General features: G+C 31.4%; 1 long non-coding RNA gene across 1 annotated transcript; it reads left to right on the top strand.

Moving 5' to 3' along the window:
• Positions 1-256: 256 nt before the first annotated feature.
• Positions 257-6,816, top strand: LOC108971276. Its single transcript, XR_001993537.1, has 3 exons — positions 257-446; positions 743-1,427; positions 3,549-6,816. It is a non-coding gene; the product is annotated as an uncharacterized LOC108971276 (long non-coding RNA).
• Positions 6,817-8,070: the final 1,254 nt, after the last annotated feature.

Raw genomic sequence — 8,070 nt, 5'->3', positions numbered from 1 at the left:
GGATTGGGTCGACGTGGCAGGATCACACAGATCCTGGCGTTGTATTGGAATATATTCGAGTGAATTTAACCCATCAACGTTGGCTAATGTGTTCCTGAACCAAGTGCTAAATTGCAATAACAAAAATTAGATACACGTTTATTAAATATTAAGTAACAGTTGAATACAAATTTAAATCTCAAAAATAATAATTAAAAACAAAAACTCAATAAAACGTGAAGAACATTTAAGCAAACAAAAAATAAACAGTTTACGGAAAATTTAACAATTAATAAATATATTGATCTACAAAGTTTTAAAAATAAACAGCAATAAGTATATAATTTTCAAGATGAATAATTGAACGAAAGTCAGTTCCAAGGGCAATGCTCCAGAATCAAATCATACTGTGTTCTAAAGAAAGTAAAAGAGAATTTAAATCTAATATACTATTTTTCCATTTACAGGTAAGAGCAGTAAAATAGTACAATACAATAATTACATAATTACGTCAGTGTTGATAGTTAATACAGAGTTTAATGCGCCATTTAAATTGCTTGAGAAGTCTTTTCGAAATCTTCTTGTGATTTATTTGTGATGCATACCATTAATAATGARGACTCTTTTGAAATTCTTCTTAAAAAGAGAAAAATATTATATTTTTCAACCAGTTTACATTTTCAATATTGAATATCCCGCTTTTCGCATTTTTTTTTTTTCTGTTGCTGCTCGCAATAACACGTTCTTACGTTTTATTTCCCAGGATCTCTTTAATTACCCAAAGGAGGGTACGCTAAACACGATCAATTGAAACTCAACAAAACATCTCAWCTTCGTTATATTAAAATTTCCAATTCTTCATACATACATCATACAAAATCTGTTTTGAGCATTTCCCATTAACTTTGAAGCATCGATGAAGAATTTGACTAACATTTGGTAGCAAAACGAAAGTAATATTTAGATACTCTCACTCGCGTCATATAAAGGCGAAGAAGTGTGCCTTTTTCGGGGAAATGCGCAGGAGAAAYGGCGGAGAACCAGATAAAATCCATGCAAAGATAAATTACTCCGTCCGTATACAACTACTACTGCAGTTCCATACAAACACGAGATGCTATCTTCCCCTGTAAAGGACACTCAAGAGAGCAGAGATAAAGGCATTACCACAGCTTGTAGGCAGATCTCTTCAACCCCATGCACAACAGTGGCAATACTTTTAAGAATCAACATCAACTCTCTCACCAACACAGCTTTCAATTCGAACAAAAGCCAACGAAACAAATGTTGTGCTTTGTAATATGGTTGAAATGCAATGCATAGATTTTGGATAGTTTTGGCTAGTGTTTTGGCTGTGACTAAATTGCTACCGGTTAATTCGCATTGCATATAAATATAACAGCGTGATGGATATAAATATTAACATAACACGGAAATCCAAAATTGAGGTGAGCTACCGTCATAATCACAATTTGTATTGTAACCAAAAAGTAAAAAAAGAAAAATGGCGCGAACCATACAAAAAGCCTGAGCGTTCAGAAAGTATCGGCGGAAACAGAACGCTTTCTACAGGGTAATCCACAGCGAATGTACTTTAAGCCATACACATACATAAATAATGTAGTTCAAGAAAAATTATTATTAGAAACCAAATACCAAAATATGTCCACACCAAAACAGTGCATTCAAGTTTTTCAAGGACATCCAAGAAGCTGCAGAAAAAATGAAATTTACCAAAAATTAACTTGCAATAGTTATGGTTTAAAAATATATTTTTATTTTGAGCATGTATGGTACTATTTATACGCAAAAAGTTAGTGAATCCTTTATTTACTCAAATTTGTTGTGGATATTTCCACCACTATTTCCTCTCCTCCAATATTACCACTACGCAGAAATTCGTTTGAAATAAAATGGCAGCCGCTTCTTAGATGTCATTGAAGAATGAAATAGACTGACAATCTAAACTAAAATGAAAAAATCCGAAGACTTGAAAAAAATTCTTTTAGCAATTTGCTAATATTGAAGTGATTGAACCAAAAGCGATCGAATTTTTTAATTTTAAGGTTTATGATATTCAAGAAATATGCAAAATGTTAAAAGAAATTTTTATACAAAGCCAAAAGCCCAAAATACGTCCTTAACACTTGACCTCTAAAAAAAAACTCTTTTTTTTATTTTATTCATTTTAATGACCGTATGCTGCTAAATATTTCACGATGTTCCAATTCTTATATTTCGCGCTCACTAAAATTTATAAGTTTGAAATGTTTAGTCATCTGCAAGATTAAGATGTGCGGATGTAGTCACTACAACTTTTGAAGTTGCCATTAAAAGCTGAAAGCGCTTCGATTAGATATTAACAATTTACATCGGATAAAATCATTTAATTGAAAATTTTCTTTTGAACAAATTTTAAATCAGCTAAATAACTAAAAAGTCTTATATTTTCTCTCCTTTTTCCATTATTCTTAAGCGAAAYTTTTAAATTAGATAGTCCTTTTGAAGTTATTTCAATTAAATRCAAAGAATTTGAATCCAAGCACTTTACGCTATATTAAGAACACCAAATCTTGTCAAAACTTCGCATTCAAAAAAAGAAAATTATTTACTTTAAAGTAAATCTTTTCAAAATTTAAAATTTCAAAATAACTTTTGAGCTTAAGTACAAAAATAATTAATTTAATTCAATTAAAATATTAATATAACTAAGATAAAAAAAACTTATTTTCGATGAAATAATTCAAAATTTTCAGATTTTATAATCAAGATTGATATTTGATCAAAAAATATTTCGTTCAATTTTAATAAATTAAATGCAAAATCTGTTTTTATATGAAATAAATTTAGTTAAGCAAAAACGGTGACTTTCGTTTTTCAAACAATTTTACTAAATTCAAATTTCGAAATTAACTATTTGCAAAATTTTGAGTTCTGTGAAAAGAAGTCGTAAAATTAATGATTTCATTATGATTTTTAAAAATAAATTTAATTTTTTAAAGTTTTGAATTTGCGGTAATCATATAATTTGATGGAGTTAGTTATTTTTAGACAAAAAAAAACACTTCGGCAGCTTACTAAAACCGCTTAAAATTAYTTTTATAGATCCTAAATCCTAAAGTAATATCAAATATAAATTATTATAAATTAACAAAATGCAAATGTTTTAATTCACAAATTAAAATACTTTTATAATTTTTATTAATAATAATATACTATATTTGATTATCTTACAAAAGTTTTAAGCCATTTAAGTTTCAAAAGTTTAGGAAAAATAATTTGTGATTTTGGAGGACTGACGTATATGTATGTACATATATATTACATACATGGACTTATGTACATGTATGTTTTAAAAGATAATAGCTAAATTAAAAAATATTTGAAATGAAAAACGGAATACAAAAAATTTACTCCTAATTATCCAAAAAATARTTCCATGTTTCTAAATTTTGAATCAGTAATTTATTAAAGAGCAAATGATAGCACATAACGTCATAAAGAAAGCAATATACATATGTATTTATGTAAGAAACTTAAAATTTAATAATTTAAACATTTACTTTTAGACTTTTCCAAATTCATCGATCTAAGCGGCTACGCATTTATCTTTGGCATTTTTGACGATGTGAATAACAAGAAAAAAAGATTTAAAATTCAATAAATCAAAGCACGAATATGTGTAAACGTAGCGTCTTCGAGTATATCTTACCCAAAGAAACAAAAAACACATTTTGATTGCTAATTTAACTCTTAATTAATTATTCGAAGCAACATTGTTTCCATCTGACGAAAAATAAAAATAAATTCCTTTAAATAAATTTTAATTAAACTGAAAAAAAGCAACTCTGTGAGAAAACAAAATTGACGCTCTTACAAAAATTTAAATTCTCGCATACTCGAATATCMAAATTGTAGAAAATATTTGTATGCAACAATGACTACCAGCAGCGACCTATAAAACAAAATTAAAGTGACAATAAAGAGCACATTATTATACATATTAACAGAGTCATAAATTACCCTATGCGGCAGAACGGAAGTCGTTATGCGACAAACGCAAGAAAWTTTCAAATTCATACTCCTCTAGCATTAGTCAACTACAAAGCTCATTACAACTCCCCGGAAAACGCAATAAAAAATCCACTTTGGCAAGCAACTCGGCTCAACAAGGCAAAGTCATCTTAAAATAGCAGCAAACAAAACAAAATTCTAAATAAGAAAACACTTTATTTAGCAGTAAATTCAAGTTCTTAAACCAGTTAAATTTTCTAATGGAAATATGGTAGACACTGCTATTCAAAATGGTTGTGAAAGTGCGAGATATTGACTGATAAGTCCAGAAAAAATATCTTTTGAAAGACTAACAGAGTGGTTAAACATTATACAATATCTAAAGAAAGTAATTGAATCAAATCTCTAAAACTACCATATTGGGCGATAGTCAATCAACCGAAGACAAGCAGCACTGAAATCTAAAAATGTCAAAAACTGAAAGTCTCATTCAATTACTTAACCAAGCGGATAAACAAARAGCTCGTTCATTCGACTGAACCTTCAAAACAAACAAAAAAAACGTTCAAATTCGTATCAAACTCAACTCCTGAATTACATCAAAAACGATGACTACCGCATCTCTACAAAATTTGTATCCTTCGTCATAATATTAAAATCATTCAAAAAGAAAATTCAACTTTGGCAACGTTCTTAAATTGTGGTCAAATTTCTTGAAGAAAATCTGTAAATCTGGATTAATATACGGGCATTTGTTTTACTCACAAATCATCACACATATGCGGAAGTTAATAGCATAGCATAAAAAATATCAAAAACTACAACATCAAAAACAAATTGAACTCGAGCAATTCCATAAGTGTGGAAACAAAAGCGTAGTTGTGGCAAAAGAACCCTCAGAAAAATATTTACGACGAACTTTCATCAAATAAATAAACAAGAATAAAACAACGCACGCCGCAGATTGAAATCAGGTTCACCGTCAGACTGGCAGTCAAGCGGTTTTTATGCAATCTTTCAGAACCAAATACTTACAAACGAACACACAAGCACATACATACATTACATATCTCAACATCATCGACAACATCAAATTTGCTATTGAGCAACAATCCAAAAATAGCAATGTGTATCAGCTTCGACAGCATAAGCTACAAAATCACACAGAGCAGCATTTAAACTTTCCATAATAAATTTATGAACCAGCAGCAGTCGCAGTAATTGCTATCAATAAAATATAAACCCCAAAAAACGTTCAAACTCACACTAAGGCCATGCGCAGTCTTTAGCCAACAAGCCAACAGCAGCCCAACCTCATTCACAAGGCACTCTATCTTGCTATCGTATTCAACTATTCCACCCCCCAATCACTGCCAACCCGCCCATTTGGCCAAGCTAATGACATGAGGCCGCTGCAAATGAAATTACAATACATATATCTATTGAACATGGCAGACAGCAACCAAAGAAACCATCAGCAAGACCGCGACAAAACTAAAGGATGCGATTGCAAAGACAGCGTTTGAAGAATAAGAAAATATTAAATTTATAGCGAAATTGCTCTCAAATTTACTTGCTGCATATACCGACAATTACATGTTCTCGATCAACGGCAACAAATTTGGTGAAACGCATAATGGTTTCATCTCAACCTAACCAAATGATATACTATAAACACACATGTACATAGGTATATACAAAAATTCATATATATTTCTCGCCAAAATCTAACTGTAAAATGACGACATATACGTATTTTTATGAAAATTCGCCAAGCTAACGAAACTCGTTTTGATATCGATTTTTAGGAACGCAGGTACTAAAGAGATTTTCCTCCGCAACACACGTATTCAAACATGCATTAATATTTCTTAGCGATTACGTTTTCATTTTATACAGTTTCTTTAAAGTTTTGACTAATTCATAGGCAAAAGCGGATGGGGATCGAAATTGTTATTATGAGTAAATTCAATTCAGTCCAGTTCAGAAGAGCTTCACTATTTCGGTAGTTTACCACTAAATCATCATTGTACACACAAATGTTTTGATATTCTCTGGCACTAACAAATACTGTGTGACTCACTTTCGAAATTTCTTCGGCGTCAATGATTTTCAAAATATGTAGTTGGGATCTGTCCAGAGAGATTGCCTTGCGAAATCAAATACTATTTGATTGTGCGGTAAAGAATCATCAGGGGGGATACCCAGTGTAATTGCTTTAAATACGCAAGGAACGAAAAAGAGCTTTGTGCCCACGTGCCAAAAAGCGAAATGCATACACTCATATATATGTAGGTATGTACATATGTAAGCAATGGAAAAGTAAATAATCGAAAAATTATTGAGGCAGCTAAAATGAAATAAATTAAAGACACTACTAATATTTTAGAGATTCGAACAAATTTCGAAAACAACTTGATCTTTTTATGTATGATTAATATTTTGAGTGGTAAAGCGAACAACAAGTTTTGAGTGTTCAGCTTATAAGGAAACTACAGAAAAAACAAATTCAAAAGAAATAGTCAAAGAAACAAAAAAACACAATGGCTACAATTAAATTGTTATAACAACTAAGACACAACATGGTTACGAAAGAAAACTTACAAGGGCTAATCGCAAACATTATCGAATGAAAAAATATAATGTAACTACACTCTGTATCCCCTCAATTGTGGACACATTTTGTTGTCGCCAAAACACGAGTAAAATGAAGGCAAAAATGTCCTTAAGTTCTTGAACGTTTACTGAAAACAGCCAAAATCGATGACCTTTCGAATCATCAAAAGTCAAGCTGGTCATGCAAGTGATTTAACTGTAATAATGATAACTTGTATGCAGCGCTAAAATTGTGAATGCCAATCCTTTTGTCTAAAATGTTCTCTTCTTATCACTTTTGTATTCGCAAACATTTTAGATGAGACGATTGTTGCATTATTTACAAATATTCCTTATTTTCAACCCGTAAACAAAATTGTATAGTTGTTAGTAACAACCGATAAAATGTCATTTAATCTCTTTGATAGATCTAGAATTTCCGGTATTGGTACATACATATGTATATAGATATTCACTGCATGGTAATTCAAATATGAGTAAAGAAGTATTCAAAAATTGTTAACCCTCAAATATAAAATAGATTAATGTAACTGTAAAACTATGCTGTTCTAATCTAAATCTATATCTAAATCGAATAATAATATACAATTGTACAACTCAATTTGCTCCTAATAAAATAAACAAACTCAACTCAACTCAAACATTATGCGTTTAATTTAGTTTCATTTTGGAGATGGTGATATGTATAATCATACTTAATTCATATGCTAAAAACAGTTCAAGGTCCTCTCATCTGCATCTTAAATGACGAAAATAAGAACTGTACTAATTTTAGCCATTACTTTGAAGCTAATATGATAAGGCGGTAACAATAAGAACATAAACTCGCATATTTTTTGTAATTCTTCCCAGAATTCGAATACTCTTATGCTAGAGAAGCCACAGAAATATGGTGAAATTAAACAAGTAAGAAGCGGCTAACCCCGGGCAATTCCTTCAGCTGCTGGCAAAACTTTATCTTATATTGGGTGCAGAGAAAAGAGGCTGTTGCAGTAATTTGGAAACTGCTGAAGTATACTTGAGAACGATTCATGGAATTTATTAAATATATAACACATACACTGAACGACATTTTCATCATAAAACTTGGTTAAACAAGTAAGTAAGTAAGCTCGGGTGTAACCAAACAGGAGATTTAAGCAACTTGTAAGGATCTTCTTCTTCTTCTCTTCTTGATTGGCGTAGWCACCGCTTACGCGATTATAGCCGAGTTAACAACAGCGCGCCAGTCGTTTCTTCTTTTCGCTACGTGGCGCCAATTAGATATTCCAAGTGAAGCCAGGTCCTTCTCCACTTGGTCCTTCCAACGGAGTGGAGGTCTTCCTCTTCCTCTGCTTCCCCCGGCGGGTACTGCGTCGAATACTTTCAGAGCTGGAGCGTTTTCGTCCATCCGGACAACATGACCTAGCCAGCGTAGCCGCTGTCTTTTAATTCGCTGAACTATGTCAATGTCGTCGTATA

This window comes from Bactrocera latifrons, unplaced genomic scaffold, assembly GCF_001853355.1.
Source record: "Bactrocera latifrons isolate USDA-ARS-PBARC rearing strain unplaced genomic scaffold, ASM185335v1 scaffold_334, whole genome shotgun sequence".
NCBI classification, from domain to species: Eukaryota; Metazoa; Arthropoda; class Insecta; order Diptera; family Tephritidae; genus Bactrocera; species Bactrocera latifrons.
This window is presented reverse-complemented; position numbering and strand designations above follow the sequence as displayed.